The sequence below is a fragment of the Polyodon spathula genome, chromosome 5 (assembly GCF_017654505.1).
Source record: "Polyodon spathula isolate WHYD16114869_AA chromosome 5, ASM1765450v1, whole genome shotgun sequence".
Classification (NCBI taxonomy): domain Eukaryota; kingdom Metazoa; phylum Chordata; class Actinopteri; order Acipenseriformes; family Polyodontidae; genus Polyodon; species Polyodon spathula.
The window spans coordinates 56665583-56683753 of NC_054538.1; the positions used below are offsets into that span (position 1 = coordinate 56665583).

General features: G+C 35.6%; 1 pseudogene; it reads right to left on the reverse strand.

Annotated features, from left to right (window-relative positions):
- The window catches only part of LOC121316080, a 37906-nt pseudogene extending 20815 nt beyond the window's left edge, over positions 1-17091 (reverse strand).
- Between the last annotated feature and the right edge of the window lie 1080 nt (positions 17092-18171).

Here is an 18171-nt window from a genome sequence, read left to right on the forward strand (position 1 = left end):
GAGACAGACTGCTGTAAATATCCTACCTTGACCTGCTGAATCAAATGTTCCGTGAACGATCTCACCATCATGATCCATCTCCTGTGATTTGTCAGATATAAGAAAAAAATAAGAAAAAGAAAACGGCAAGTGCCAAAGAAAAGGAAAATATTCGCTACAATATACTTCTCCTTGAACAGTTCCTCAAACCCAAGTCATATTCTTTCTTTCCGAAATGTGTGTGTGTAGGACAGGGGGTTGTTTGGGTGGTAGGGGGTAGGTTACAATGTGCTGACCTACATATAAGTCAAATCAGATGAAATAATCAGATATGCATCACTGAAGTCATTATACACAGTATCACACGTTAAACCCAGATTTCTTTCACTTACAGCACCTCACCAAATTGTCTTACAGATGAAAACCAAAGTGGATGTGCATCTCCTTCTTAGCTGCAGCAGTTTCTGTGTCACTGCATTATCTCATAGCATTTCCCACACCACTCCCTGACCTTTTCTTGAACCCCTTCAAGAGGCAAGCGGTCTGCTAATACACACTGCAGTCCATGCTTACAACTCAAAGAAGACCGGGAGAGGCTAAAACTAATACAGGAGCCAGAAGCGATTTTCCGCGAATTTGAAAAGAAGACATGTCAGTCCCAGTCTGCCCACACTATCTTAGAATAAGATAATCTTCTTGATAAACAGATAAAAAAAACACACCATCTTTCCAAAGAATTTAACAGTGCCATTGCAAATCTGAGATGACATTTGTTGTACAATATAAAAAGTATTCTACAGGCACCCAGGGCAGCAAGAAGACATTTAAGATTTTCTGTGCAATGATTTCTATCATTTTGTTTGAGGAAACACAATGTTAGAAGTAGTCAAACAACACTTTCTCATAAAATTCCAAGATCAAATAATGAACACAATCAAATGTTGACACTGAACCAACATTTAAGATTCTACTAATAATGCTAAGAAGTTGAATTACCTTGGAGACAACCTGGAGTCAAGTTCACTCAATTGGACTGAATTATAATCTGGTAATTGAAAAACTGCGTCAATCCTACCTGTATTTTATCTTCTGGGTCTTTCAGTCAGTGGTTAAAGGCTTGTAAAAGTTTCGTCCTCAATTTCCCCAATTTGAAATAAATACATTTATTTTAATAACATTACACTGATTTAAAAAAAAAAAAAAAGGAATAAAAATAAAATAAAATAATGAAATACCTGGTGGTTTAAAATAGGTGAATATACAGTCGCAAACAAAAATATTCGCACCCTACACTTATTATACCATAATTCAAGGTTAGAGATTAAGGATAAGTTTTTAGTAAACTTCACCCACTTTTTAATAAAACAAATAATAAATAAATAAAAATAAATTAATTAATTAAATAAATAAAAATACACAATTTCTAGTAATTTAATTGTCTTTATGAAAAAACAAACAAACTTATTTTTTTTAAAGTTCACGACAAAAGTATTGGCCCCCTTGCTTCAGTATTTTGTGTGTCCTGTTTTTGCTTTTACAAGCAGTATGTTACAGGTTGTTGTTGAAATCTGAGCCCATTCTGTTTTGCATCATTTCCTTCAGCTCAGACAGATTGGATACACAATGCTTGGCTGCAGCTTTGATCAGTCCAAAGCATTTCTATTGAATTGAGATCTGGTTATTACAAAGGCCATTCCAAAAGTTTTCTCTTAGTTTTCTTCAAGAATTCCAGAGTTGACTTAGCTGTATGATTTGGGTCGCTGTCATGTTGGAAGATAAACTGCCAATCAGCCTATGAACAGATGGTATCATTGTACTTTGTACAATGTTTTGATACATGGCTGCATTAATTCGAGCTTCATCACATATCGTGATCGAACCACCTCCATGTTTAACTGTGCGTACAAGGTTTTTGTCATATAATGCTTTCCATTTTTTTCTCCAAACTGTGATCCACATTTGGGGAAAACTTCTTATTAGACCAGATAATTTTGTTGAAGAATGCTTCATTTTCCTGTTCATATTTCCTCGCAATTTATTTCTTGTTTTATGAATTTTCTTTAAAATTGGCATATAGCGAGGTCTACCTGCAACAACTCTTCTGTTCTGTATCCTTTGTACAGTTCTTGCATGCACTATGATGCCTGATGCTTCTAAATCTTTCTGTAAGTCCCTGGCTGTTAATCTTTGATTTTTTTCTGTAATTTGTTTGGACAGACATGTCTTTCAAGCGTCTCAATAGAATTTCTTCTGTGGTACGTCTTGATTATTGCTCTGATTGTGGATTTTGGTATTCCACATTTCTTTGATACTGTTCTGTAACCATTTCCTTTGTTGTAGTTTGCTACAAGTGCTTTTCTCAAACGTGAACTTCTCTGTATTGACCATCATCTGTTGTCTTGCCAAAACGCTGGAAACCTCTTTTCTGGCTATTGACTTTATAACGCACCTTAAATAGAGTATAATGGTTTTTATTTCTGTTACCTTTTTACAGACTTAACGTAAATGTGCCAATACTTTTGTCTTGGACAAATATTTGAAATTACTGAAGTGCTTTTGTTTTTTTTTTTTTTGTTTATAAACATTGTGTATTTTGGCCTGTGATATATGAATTAGTGGCTAATGTTCACTAAATGCTTGCATACATCATGTTTTCTTGAATTCTCTTATATTAAGTGGAGGGTGCCAATAATTTTGTCTGCGACTATTTCACCCTGATTTATAGACCCACTCCTCATGACAGTAGCTCACCATAAGAGAAAGGGTCAACTGTACAAATTGAATGATCAACTTATAAAACGACATCCAAGCTTTTACATTTCAAAAGGACATTGCAGCTAAAATAAGCTCTGCTAAATATGGGAAAGTCTGGGAAACCTGAAACAGTGCCAAGCTATAGATTTAGGTATAGGACAAGCTAGAACTGCAAATTATTGCAACTTGAGAGCAACATATGTACAGACCTATACTGCTGTATGATAAAAAAAATCCAATATTCTGGCCTTAAAAACCAGAGATCTAGCCAGGGTTGAACTTAAAACTACAATTACTACATGATACAGAGTAAGCATTCAGTCCCAGGCTTCTCACACCAAGCCAACTGTGTCAAAATAACTACTGTTTTTGAATGGTAACATCTTAAAAAATAAATCAATAAAGGCACCTGATAGTGGTTTTTAGTAGCACTGATTACAAAATGTTTAACCAATATATACCTTCTAAGCAATACAACAGCAAACACTCGCATACCAACACGTATAGGTCTGGCTGACCACAGGATTACCACAGTGATTATGAATGCATTAGGCACGGTATTCTTTTACAGCATATATAGTAAGCAGACTGGTCCTATAGATTAACCAAGACACAGAAAGTTCACAGGTTCTACTCTGATAGCGAGAATGTTAAAAACCTTTGGGTTGGCCTGGTATTACCTGACCTTGAACTGAACGTTTCTCACAATCCTTGTACGTCACGTAGTTTACCTGAGTGAGACCTTCATGACATACTTGGTTTGTGAGATATAGCTTGAAGAATGTTCATTTTATTATTATTATACTTTCCCTCACTTTATGTGGCTCAAGATAATATTCTTACATTAAATCATACAAAGTTTTCAAGTTTTTCAAGTTTTCAGTATCAAGATAAGAAAACAGATTGATGAGAATGTTACGAAAAAAGTTGTACTGTACTTTATCTTGTGTTTAAACTGAAAGTAGCAGACATTCCCACTAGGGACCATGCTTGTGGCTGGAGAAATAAAGGTACATGCCCACCTGCACTAAACAGTAACTTCAAAGTTAAGGCTATGAAATATGATGTCTTATATCTTGAGCACCAGGCCAAATCGACACTTCCAGTGGGATCCCAAGCTAACATCAGCGAACCTGCACCTTACTGACTGTGCGGTTTACCAGGCACCCCAACACGGGTGTGGCTTTAGCAGATGAGACCCTCAACAGACCTGGTGCTACGACTATGAGCGAAAGAAGCTCGGTCTTGAAGCATCTGTACGGAAAAAAAAAACAAGTTCAAGTGCCACTTGTTTTTTTATACACTACAATTGAGTTTTTTAGTTTCCTGGGACATTCTCCTTGTCAAGCCTTCCATTAAATTGTTTGCACAATCCACACCAGTGAGAACTCCAAATAAACACTGCAGCAAAATGGGTTATTTCAGCCAAAATAGTCAAAAGCTGAATATTTCAAGACTATCGGTCAATGAATACCGCTATGCCAGACTCTTCTTGATTCTTTTTTTACTTGGATTTAGCAATCCGGTATAATGTGTAACATTTACAGCAGGATTTTTATTTTATACTTTACATATTAAATGTAAACAGTTCTGTTCTCAGTAATTAAATTTTGCAGGGAGGCCAAACAGCTTTGTTAAGCCGTATCCACACTAGACTCGAGTAAATAATGTAGAAGTCACTGCAGTCAAATGGGAGTATCCACACCAGAAGCGAGCGACGTCACCTTGAGAAAATTTTGCGTTGCTAAAATAGAACCTGTTTCTATATAATTTTTTTTTTTTGTCGCACAACTGGAATGAAACTGACCAATCCGAAGCAAGGTTAACACCCTTGACCCATGTCAAACACACGCGTCACAACATGTCACGCCTCAGAACAAGTTAATCATAGACAACGAAAAGTTTAATTATTTGATTGATCTTCTGAAACTTTAATACATCCCTTCTTGTATTATTATTATTATTATTATTATTATTATTATTATTATTATTATTACTATATTATTTATAATAAATATAATAATATATGTATTTTGCAGAGACCATGTATTAATGAATAAAATGTTTTTGTACCTTTATCTCATTGAAAACCAAAATCTACTAATTTTACTTATTGGAGTAGAAAATCAGTAAAAGTATTTTTAAAGGTTCCTGAAAAAATGTGTAAAAAAAAGAATATAATAATCATAAAATCACTGATGTGAAAATTAAGGCCCTGTCCACACTATGACTTTAAACCGTATTAGTTGCCTTTAAACCGACTTAAAATTGCTAAATACAGTTAGTGTCGACACTACGCAGTGTTTAATACCGTACTCGAGAACCAGACTCGAGACCACCTGAGCCTTAGATCATATCAGAAGTGTGGACACTGTCAGTGGCACTGGAACTATTTTTAAAGTGGGGTTGCTGAAAGCCACTGAACAAAACTGTAACCATGGCGGGATACTATCATATTAATTTCCACAGTTCATTGCACTACCAGGAACTGAACTATTTTAATAATGTTTGTGCGCATTAAGCCCACCTAAACATAAAACGGTACTTCAGTGCGGATCTTTGATCTGTAATAATCTGTACTAATGTTTCGTCATTTGCCCAAACGTCAATATTTCTCAACAGAACTTTTCAGAAAAAAAACCCACAAAAAAACACTTAATGTTTTAAATACTAAATAGCAGGTGTTTAAAAAAATCTGACTAAATCTGACTAAAATACAAAATAAAATAACTCCCTCTCTGTAATGCACATATAGTGAAGCAAAATTGTAACTTTCCGTGAATTAACCATGCATAACGCACCATGTAATCAACGCTATATTATTTTACACACACAAAAAAAAAAGGTACCATTCCCACTTGTGGATCATTTTAATTAGCAGTTTTAAAACTATAAATAGCATGGCAAAAAAAGTACATTATGAAAGATAACCACGTAATAGGCCTAATATTTATTTAGTTAGAAAACAAAGGCTTTGGTTCAGATAGTGTATCAAAAGGGAGAGACAGAAACAGAAGTTAGACTGAAAAATGTGTTTGAACATCGGTACTGTATTTACTGTATTAACATTGCATGAATCCCTAGTGTAGGGAATTGGGGGGACATGCTGTAGGAGTGTTATATCCGAGGCGTGTTATAACAGAGAGCCTTATAGCGAGGGAGCACTGTGAACAACTTCCTTCATTCAAGGTCATACCACTATTTTGGCAAGCATCCTAACCACACTTTATTCCTTTATTACAGAAATGCCTACAGCTTCACAGCCAAGTACAGGGTCACTGGCCCTGAAGACTGGTAAAAAAAGTTTTTTTCTTTGCCCACTCTGTGCTCATCTTTATTTAAGCCGAACACACAGGAAACATATTTCCAGAAATAAGGAAACCTGTTTTCCGGAGTAGACTTGGCTCCTATTTTAAGAAACATGTTTCCAGAAACATTTTGACCAATCAGGAGAGATTACTTAAGCGTGTGACTGTGCAAGATGACAGCTGTCACATGGTTTGGACAACTGCCTAAAAAGACAAGTTCACTGTTATGTATACTGACAATGGGCCTCATTTATGAAGGGCACTAAATTTGGAGTAAGGGCGCATGTAAAGTAGTGCCTAGCGTGCGCAATAAGTCTAAATTTACACCCCATTTACTAACAGAGAACACATTCATTTACGTGCACAGTATTTGTCTAATCTACATACCGTACCGTGCACACTACATGTATTGTGAGCAATAATTTAATGTGCACAATAAATGTCAGAGAATACACCTGTGACCAACATGATATCAAAAGACCCACAGTCCAGGCACGTCTTTTGGTCAGTAGCTTATTGTGAAGGTGATGGTGGCTTATATTGACCAAAAATGAGCAAATCAACAGACACAGCACTCAGCAGGCAGAGGCAACGTAAAGTGAAACTGCACTGCTTACCTTTTATTTTTAACATGTATTCCTTGTCTGAAAAAAAAAAAAAGGCCTTTTTCCTTTCTCCTTAAATGCATATGAAAGACTACAACATACAACATCACTATGAGACACTGCACAAAGCAACATATTTTGAGTTTACTGGAAATGAAAGAAGCTATGGAGTCTCAACTAAAGGTTTTTCTTAAAACAAAAAGAAAAAAAAATGTTGTGGATTCCATGAACAGCACAACCACAAGAAAGGACTTTTTTAACTTCAAGAAGCCATGGAAAGTACAGAAATATCTAGGAAGAAATTAACTGGGATTACAAACTATGACTGGACAAAAGAGTGGACTGGCTAGCAGAGTACTGGAAGAAATAAAACAAAAAATGCAGAAGTCCTATATTTTCTTACATTGGATTCTACATCAACAGGCATTATGTGGAAAAGTTGTAGAATTAGAACACATAAACAGCACTGTTCTCATGTGCCAAGTGTCTGTACTGAAGTCATAAAAAGGTGCATTTCATAGTGGTACTGTTTACTTTTTTGCATTTTCAAAGCTTGTCAATATCTTTTTTTTTCAGTGCTGTTAAAAACGTTATTTTTGGAATATAAGTTAAATATTTAGCATTATATATCTTTTTTCCTACTGTTTGAGATTTCCATTGAAATAAAATACCTCCATTTATATTACATTTGTGATATTGAGTTTTTTTGTCAGTGTTCTAGGAAAGCTGCTTCTAGTTAGATCTGCCTATTTCTGTACTATAAAATACAATAAGTAATATATTGATTAACTGATTGAAACCGTGCCACCGTACTTATTGACTAGGAATCGAGCAGTGGGGTAATGTGTTTGTGTAAGGCAGTGTATTTCAGTATATTAGCCTACATACATTTCCGCAGACATTTTCATTTACATTAATATATATATATATATATATATATATATATATACATATATACATACACACACACACACACACACACACACACACACACTTTTTATTTTTATTTTTTTTATGGTGCAGCCCACCAAGTGAACAGTTATAACTTAAATGGCCCTTGCTGCCAGATTTTTCTGTTAAAACAAATTTTCATAACCAAGTAATTCAGCAAGGATAAACTGGTATTTATTTCAAGCTAATGATTCAAACAAACAAATCTGTTGAATTGATTCCTAAACTGAAAGAATCGAGTCAGTAAAAGAATCGAACTGCACATCACTAGTTTTCCGGCCAGAAAAACAGAATGCCTATCAGTGGTTAAAGCTTGGTTCCCATACACACTAATAAATGATCACTTTAATACACACACTAAAATTAACATCCTTTAGTAAATACCATGTGAATACAGCTCGTTTCATTATTGTGAGCTGGATGCTCATTTAAATACATCAGCATTCATTACAATAAAAAAATCACATCTTCATTCTGATCACTATAGTGAGCAGCACTACATTTAATGCATGCAATAATATGCCAAGTATTGCACGTGAGAATGAATACAATTGCAGTAGTATACAGATATCATGAAATTGCTCACTAATTGCAATTAGCGTGCACCATAAAGTTTAGCACCCTTTCGTAAATGAGGCCCATGGACTGTAAAATGTTTTCACAAGGTCACCACTCATTACAAGATTAAGGCTTCCCTCAATTTTCAAGTTGAATATAAGGGAATGACTTTGCTACCTATTTTATAGTACTTTATAACTGCTGTTATCTGTAATATGATACTCTGTAGTGGGATACTTCGTTCTTTGATATTTTGTAACAATTGTAAGTTTCCCTGGATAAGGATGTGTGCTAAGAAATAAGTAATAACAAATGAACTGTTTGAAAACATGTCCCGTAAAGACTTGCATATACTTGCCTTAAGGCAGATTACCTGGGAGTTGCAGTAAGTACTTGTAAGGCTCAAGTAGAATTCTTTCAGATGCAGCCCCCTTGTCCTCATCCATGGTTTGTAATTTCCACAATTAATGAACCTGCCAAGAATTAAAAAAGCAAATTGATAATTATAAATAAATAAATAAATAAACAAATTAATAAATAAATAAATAATCCTTTTTTTTAAGGTTTGTCTGTTTTGTATTCTCCCTTAACAATGTTGTTAATTTAACATACTCATGTAGATGTTACTTCTTTCAATAAATGTAATAAAAAAGGCAGTTTAGTTGGTTCAGTCACTAAATCAGCCTGTTTAATGTGAAGCCAAGCGGAACCCATATTCTGAAAATTAGCTGGAAATGATAATGTGTCAGCAGTCACATGCAAATACAAGTTGACTTCAAACTGCATATTGGCAAAATAGTAGACCTCCAAACACAATGTGCCTTTTTTGTTGGTGGTGGTGGTGATGGTACTGTGGAGTAGCTACAGAATGGATTTCAGTCCCCTATAATTTGCATGGTGCTTAGTTCAGGCAAACCAATGGCTGCTTGTTACACGGATCACTGATAAAGTGGATCATGTAGCATTAGGAAGAGAGAGTGCAGTGTTATTATTCGGAGTGACTGGAGCTGCACCCCTATAATTAAGGGCTCATTTGCACTTTGTTAAGCCCTCTCAGCTACACGGCTGTAATAAACCTAGGAGTCCTGATCATGCAGTAGACATGCATCAATACTGTAGTTTCTTGTGTTTGGCATTTTTGTTTTCCAAAGACAAGTATGGTTGGTAACATACACATAGGCCTACATCCTGTTACAGCATGTGCTCAATAATGTCTTACCAAGGCCCATTACTATAGATAATTAGTATTCACTGTCCAACTATCACAAATGGTGACAATAAGCAGAGTTTATCAGGTGGTCACCAACAACCAGGCAAAACAAATATATCATTAACATACACAATTCTAAATGTTCTATCACAATTGGAAAAGTGGTTTGCCAGATATATGCCCTGTTTTGCTGTGGAACTCAAATATATAGTACAGGATGTAGGTATTGTATTGATAATAGTTTTCATTGGTAATATTTATTTTCCATATAAAGTCTATTACACTGTACAACTCATTAAAGCTATAAACATTCACATTGCATTGTTTACATACTGTACATGTAAACCTACTAATCTTACACATTTATTTCAATGCAATCTAAGTGGAGTGGAAATCAGCTGTCACTACTAAATGTAAATAATTTTAAACCAGTGTGATTATACTTCCACTAAACTTATAATAAAGGAGCAATGTGTTAATAATACATTTAGCGGCCATTAACAAGAGAGCTATTAAGCAGGATTGACTGCATTAAAAGCATAACAACATATAATGAAAGCCTGGTAAAGCACTATAACTCTCCTTCCTCCACCTACAAATGTCCAAATATCGCACTCCTTCAATTTAAGACACGCTTCAACCAAAAATAGCTTGTGTCTTAAATTTGAGTACATAGTGATGCATGTATTAAAATTGCCAACAAAAAGATGTGACTATCCAAGTACACAAACAGCAATGTGACAAACTGCCAAGAAAAGACAAAGGCGTCGGCCTGAATACACAAGCAGCAACGTGACTGACTGCTGAGAAAAGACCAACCTAGCTTCCTGAGGAATTCCAAGAGAAACATTTACAATTTCAGAATTTCTAAAAAAAAAAAAAAAAAAGTACCAGCTTGGACAGATCAGAAATGTTGATCAAAACCCATATTGTTGGACATTCCAAGCAATACCACAGTTTAGTGCTGTTGTGGTTGCTAGGTTAAATGTTGCTTGATGCCGTGGAGTGTTGTGTCGTGGATGTGTGATGCCGTAAGTGAGTGGTGGTGTGTGTACAACAGAGATGCCATCTTAAGTATTACACAATGCACAGCACAATAAACAAGTTCTGTGGTTAATCTGCAACAACACTGTTTCGTGTCGGTTTTGTACGATACAACAGCATAATTGAGGTTGTATCTTTGTAAATGCATATTTATTTGATGTTTTATTTTTTCCTCAAATTGAGGGCGGTAAATTTGTGCTGCGTCTTAAATTTGAGGGTGTCTTAAATTCGAAGGAATACGGTATAAAGTGCAGTACTGAGTACGCTCCATGCAATATCACGTGTGACTAGGAATGCCAAAAAGCAGCATAAATCAGGTACTTTTTTGTTTTTGAGCTGGAATGAATTGGTGAGCATACTGCATACTTCAAGCTGTGCTGCAGTCCACCTGAGAACACTAGTGGGAAAGGTCTCTGCAAGCCTACCACCCCTGAGATGTTCAGGGTTGTGGATTTTTTTTTTTGCTCTTAAATCAATACCGCGCAAATATGTAATGACATTTTTAGGAAAGAAGATAGTGGAGAGCGCTGCAGGTCGAATCAATATCAAACCCTAAGGGGTAAACGATTATTCACCGAAGCTTTTACACCAGAAAGGTTTGCATTGAGCATTCAGACACATTAACCACCCTGTGCTGCACGGCGGACAACAGGTATGGACAGGTACGGACTACATTGTAAACTTAGCCTACATTGTAAAGTACAGCAGATTGCCCATCATAAATCGCAGCAAAGCATCAAACTGCACACAAACATGAACATAGAAATATGGTAAAGCATAACCAAAGCATAACCTAGCTTTTTTAGAAGGGAGTACACATTTAACACATTTAGCACTCAAATACTACTGATAAAGTACGTGTGGTTTTCGTTTAAATTTGAGGCAGGGCCCAAATTTGAGGAAAAAGTGTCATTAAGAATGTACAACAATGTCAAGCATTTTTTTTTTTTTAACGCTGCATGACAAATGTGAAGTAAATAGCTTCAATGTTGTTTGTCATGCTGATAACCATAGTATATATTGTTACAGCTGTTCTACTTTAGATATTAAAGGGGCTAAAAAAATAAATAAACACACAAATAGCAGCAAGCTTTTTAAGACCCACTGGGCAGGATTTTCAAAAGGTCGTAAATGTTAACTCCAGTGTTAATCAACAGATTGGTAAGTAGCATTGATTTTGGCATTTTCAATCGGTCGTTGTGCCTATTTCATTATTAAATAATTGCCCTAACGTGATCTCTTAAGTTATGTTGAATTATGAAATAATGTTAATATGTTAACGAGAAGTGCTTCTTGAGACTATTTCTTTTGTTTGCGTGGGAATTTAAAAGACAATGCGTGTTAGCTGTCATAACCTATCAGGAGTTAATTTGCACTTGGAAAATGAGGGTTTTAATTAAGGAAAGAGTATAAAAAAAATTTAACAGCCCGCGACCGACGATACAGAGAGAGTGTACAGCACCAGAGTTAATTTCTTAGACTACCTTGATAATTTAATACGGTATTTGTAATTCTGAAAATATTTTTGCCTTTTCTGTACTTGTGGTTATGAATGAGATTTATTCACTTGCTTTAACCATTTGTAACCTTACGGAACATTTGGTTGTATTGCTGAAATGATATACCATTATTTGCACCCAGTTTAATGTTACTACCAAGAAATGATCAATGACACTGTAGCCTATTTGAATTCTGCTAACGTATGACAGCTGACCTCTACTGTAAATGTTGTTTGAATTACACAACTGAAATCTTAGTATATAAAACAGCATATTAGATATTACAATAAAGTTTCCTTAGGTGAAATGCAATCACATTAGGAAACTTTATTGTAATAGGTGTCTAATCCACAGAAGAAGGAAGAACAAGGCATCAAGAAGGCGTCAAGAGCGATGCACTAGGAATGTGATCGAGATCATTGACACAGATTTTGTCTAAATGTATTTGTAATGTTGTCAGACTCCTCCCACACTTTATGCACAATGTACACTTTCACCTTCACACATTTGTATGTATAGAACATTTTCTTATAATACTGTAAGTGTTGGCTACTTCTAATCATGTTGAGTTTATTCATAAACAAAGTTGTGTGTTGTGTATTGGGCTAGGCCAGGAGTTCTATTGTAATATTAAAAGCTGAATAAAAGTATAATGAAGTGTTACATACATGGTATACATGTATAATAACTAACAACTACAAACACCAATGGCACTTCAAACATATGTATTTATAGCCTGCAATTGTACTTGCTAAAATTCATACAAAATAACATAAGAAAATAAATTCCAACTAATATACATAGATGGCCACTGCATGTTTTTCTTTTTAATCTAAAAAAAGATTTCAAAATGCATATTAAAAGAGTTTAATATAGTAAACTGTGGCAAAACATCCTCCCGAATAAAGGTAAATTACTAGTGGGGTTTAATTATTATTTGTTATTTAATCTGTAACTAAACAAATTTTAACCCACACACAAGATAATCGTCAATCAGCATTTGATATGTGAAGTGATCAAAACAATTGTACATTCTGTATGACAAAATGCACAATTTTAACTGAAGTTTACAAATTATACACAAAATAGCTTTTCCCATTATTTTTTATTTCCATTTGGCTTCTGCTCACTGGTGGTAGAGCCATCTCCCTGTACGCTAGTAGTTTCCATAACAGTGAATTATATTTCCATTCATTTTTCTTGATCTCATTAACATGCACTTTGATTAACGAGTTCTCCTTATCTAGTTGTTGAGACAGGAAGTGATGAACGTGACCAGCGACAATTAAGCTTTTTAATAAGAAATGTGTTCATTAACGACCTTGTGAACTCAATTTCAAAATATTAACAGATTGACTTAATTAACACATTTCGTTTGAAAATCACTTGCTACTAAAGCTCTCGTTACTATACCACAAGTTTGATACAATAACACCTGTTTTTTGAAAATCCTGCCCACTACATCTAAAGAACTGACACTTGCTTTTTCATAAAGTGACAAGACTTCCTTCAGATGACATGATATACGGTAATTCAAACTTTCATCCACTGTGATAAAGGACGTTTTGATTTTCCAGCAGAGTTCCTAAACCAAAAGCTCACACTGTAATTTGTAATTTGAAATGCCTTACACATTAATACAGAGAAAGTGGAATCTTGTGGTTTTCTTGAAAGAATGCACAGAGAGAATGCCTTACAGTAAAACAAACTTATGCTAATACGGTTTAAATCAGAATGAGGCCTATATCGTCATAGTTTCAACATTACCATATACTGTATCTGTGCATTAAACTAAAATTCTATACCTGCCTTGTGCTGCTCATTGCCAGTGTCATTATGCAAACTACATGGAGACGGGTGATCTTCCAAACTTGCAGGTCTCCTGTTCTCTGTATACCTGCATTTTATGGGCATGTGAGTGTGTCATAATTTGCTCACTCCACACTGCAGGTCTGTACCATCATCAGCAACACCACTGGAAATACCCACTGAAGCAATTTAGAAAAGCTGGCAAATTTAGGCTTGAAAAATGTGACCTTCCTTCGTGGTCACCATCTTCACCAGAACCTTATTTTGCATTGCTTTTTCAAAAGCACCTTGATGGGACATCCCTTACTTATATTGCATTTACACTGTTGATGTTAAGTTTTTTTTAGGGGGCACTGTTCTTTTTATACTGTTAATCTTAAGGTTTTTTTAAGGGGGCACTGTTCTTTTTACAATGTTAATCTTAAGGTTTTCTTAGGGGGGCACTGTTCTTTTCTCACATTAATATTGTAACAAAGGGACTGTGTTATTGTGTTTGCTTGCTGCAGAGCTGCGTGCAGGACTGGGTTGCATGACCTCACAGCTGTGCTGTTCGTGCACGAACAATGTTTTCCTGTTTACAGTTCTATTCCCCACTGTGACTCTGCACTAGCACTGACCCTGCCAAGCTGGGGCAAGGCGCCCTGGTGATTGCTGGACACACCTGGCAGGAGCCTGGAGGAGGGGGTCCTGGCAGCCTTCTGATTGGCCTGGTTTCTTTCCGGTTATTCACTGTTACAGGGTTGGAATCATATAAGAGCAGCCTGCATGCTAGCTGCTGAGCTTGGAGTGTTTTGGAGAGTACTTTTGTCACAGCTATTTAACCATTTTATGCAAAATAAGAGTTGCTGCTTTGGAAGATACCTGCTTCTATGCTTCTTTCTTTCTTCTTCACCCAGTTATTACATTTGTTTGGTTTGGTTAAAACATGTGTTCTTATCTTCTGCAATAACAAGACTTCTGCGTTGTCATCTCACTGAGGGAGCTCAGTCAATGGAAATTTATTTTGGACAATTACAGCAGTCCATTGAACAATCCTGGCATAGCCAGGTATATTACAGGCAAACAGATTCTGGCGAAGATTTTGAATTGCCTTCGGCTGGAGAAAAAGGCAGCATCATGGGACTACAGCTTATTGACACACCTGAACTAATTGCTGTAGACTGCACACATAGTAAGACAAGTACACAAGAGCATACTCAAGACAGTCTGCTTTCAGATATAGCTGAACAAATTGAAACAAAAGAGAAACTCTCGGGACCTGTAAACACACAGCAGATATGGTCAATAAACTGTTTTTTAAGACAGGAAAAGCCAGATTAAGACAAAAATGTCAGCGCTACCAGCCAGCTTTAATGAAAACTGCTACACTTCTTACCAACACCATAGACAAAATGTTAAACATTAGAAATAGCCAGCCAAACAATTTGAAGGAAAGCCTAGATAACCAGGCTGGGAGTTGATGCTGTGGATATGCTAATTACGTGCAGACTGCATAAAACCTGACCTTAAGCAAGAATACATTCCTTTGTTTTCTGCATCTGTGCCCATTAACAATTTTTTGTTCGATGGCAATACCTCTAAACACCTTGAGGATATAGAACAGGCGACTAATGGTTATGACGGGTAGCAATGGCAGAGTGGCCTGAGCCCAGTAGAGGATACCAAGTATTGAAATTTCGTGGCAGAGGAAGAGACTATGGTTATCCAACCTCCTATAGAACCTCCACGGGTCATTTTTTTTAGGTTACATGAGTCAGCACAACACAACGCAGCACACCTACTATCCCAAATAAAGGGGAGAAATGAAAGGCACTAGCACAGGAACAGGACATGCAGGCATCAGATAATAAGGGTCTTACACATTGATAATCATTTCATTGAACTTGTGACGCTTAATGAATTTGAAGGCGGCAGACTGTGTACATTTATAAGTCAATGGAAAAAACTTACTTCAGACAACCATATACTAGATATTGTTTCCCACTGTCGTATAGAGTTTACAGCAGAGACAAAATTGACATTCACATTACACAGAAAAATAACTGCATTTTACATAAATGACATTACAATTATTGGAAAAGAAATTAACAGTATGTTGTCCAAGGGTATTATTCAAGTAGCAGAGCAAGGTGATGGTGAGGTGATATCTGATATTTTTAAGACCCAAAAAGGATGGATCTTACAGACTAATAGTGAATTCAAAAGAATTTAATAAATTAGTACAATATCACCATTTTAAAATGGAAACTGTAATATCTGCTACTTTTAGAAATCAGGGGTCTTCCATCGATGACACACTCATTCTAGGTGACACTAGAGCAGTATGTAGTGAAGGTGCAAAGGCTACAATGCAAACATGCCAACATATTGGATTTATTCTACACCTTACTAGGGATGTGCTTTTGGTACATTTTTAAGAATGTTTAAATGCTATGCAGGTGTCAGCAGTTAAACCATATCTACACACACACACACACTCTTTACATTACATTCTCATGTGTAACAACAGCTCTAGTTATTATTTTCCAAGCAAAGAACCCCTAAATAATTATACACCAAAGTATATATTGCAATTAGGGGTGTCACTCGATTAAAATTTTTGATCAGTTAATTTATGGGCATTAGTTGATTAACCAACAGATTAATCTGTGCATAGACTGCAGCTGTCCTGCATGTAATACTAAATAATTAACTAATAAACTAAACCTTTCTTTTTTTTTTTTTACATTATTTTCAAAGAACAAAACCAATAATAATAATAATAATAATAATAATAATAATAATAATAATAATAATAATAATAATCGCAGCTTGCATGTGTTACACAATCTATCAAATGTACAGATTCCAATAATTTGTTATATTAACAACTGTTCAGGGATCGGTGCAGAAAACGGGAAATTATTTATTTATTTATTTTCTTATATCCCCTTCAGTTGACAAATAACATTGATATCAAGGACTTTATTTTTTTTAAAACAAATGATTTGTGTAAAAGTGTACTGGTAAATTAAAGCCTATACATAATTAATTTACACGTATGCGTTTTCTGAATAAATATTGGGACCCCCCCCCCCCAAAAAAAAAAACTTCTTCTTAAAATCGTGTTATACGTATTCAATCGCCATCTAGACTGTTCTGTTTATTTGCTTTTTACAGCGGTCAGTAACTCCATCCACAGTGATTCTGAATGTTTGCATTTCATATGGTGAAGAATTGAACTTGTGTTTTTGTGGTACAGCAATTTTGTTTGGCATAATTATTTACATACCAGTTTTCTCCTCCGGTTCCTTAAAATAATTCCAAACGTGGCTTTGCCTTGTACCTTTGTTTAGAGATGCAATTTTATTAGAAATATATAACAAATGTCAGAATAAACACTGAACTTACCCAGTGTGATGGGAACCATACCACTGCCACTACAGCATGAACACAGAATGCACCAATGAAGCGACAGATCGACCGAGAATACAACCCGCCCCAGTGTCAATCTTTCTGTTGCACCAATTAGAAAAAACTACTTGGAAGCAATTGCCGAACCCCTTCCTTTTTATATTATCCACCCTTATTGCCGTGTGTTACTGGTTATATGTCTAGCATATTTTCAATGTTTAGCAACTTCTTTAATTTATACGTTTCATTTTTGGGATTTACATTAAATTCTTATTGAAAAATTAAAAAAGAGGAAAAGCCCTTAGCCTCCAGAAAACATGTACAAAGTTTAGCTGTAAGACAAAAGCCACAATTCATGAGACAGCACAGCTTGTAGGTTATTTGGTGTCCAGTTTTCCAGATGTAGAATTTGGGTTAGCTTTACTATAGAACTCTTGAATGGGGAAAAATTAAAAGCACAAACTCAGTAAGGGAAATCTTGATGCTTACATGTGTATTACAGATGAAATGAAACTTGACCTGACTTGGTGGACTGACAATATTCTTACACCACAAAAATATATTTTTCACACTAATCTAGTGTATGTTGTAAGATGTTTCCAAAACAGGTTAGGGAGCAGAGCTCAAGGGAAAAACAAGGGGCAGATGACTGAGGAAGAACATGAGACATATTAATAAATTAGATTAGCCTACTTATTTGCCTTGAAAGCTTTATGTAAATGATATGTCACACTCACATCCAACTACAGCTGGACAATGTAACAGCAGTAGCTTGTATTACTAAAATGTGTATCTGTGTCTGTGTGTGTGTGTGTGGGGGGGGGGGGGATTAAATCTATTCAGTGTGATTTTAAAACATTTGGTGTATTAAACACTATAGCTGATGGAAATTAGAGAATTCAATGACAGGACAGAATGGATGTTAGATCGACATGCATTTCAGAATTTCTCAAACTGGGGAAACCCTTTTTGCCTCCAGGTTAAATTTGCAACTAGACATGTCATGGAGACTAGATCCGGAAGCATCACATAGAGATCCATTTCTATGTTATGGACATGTA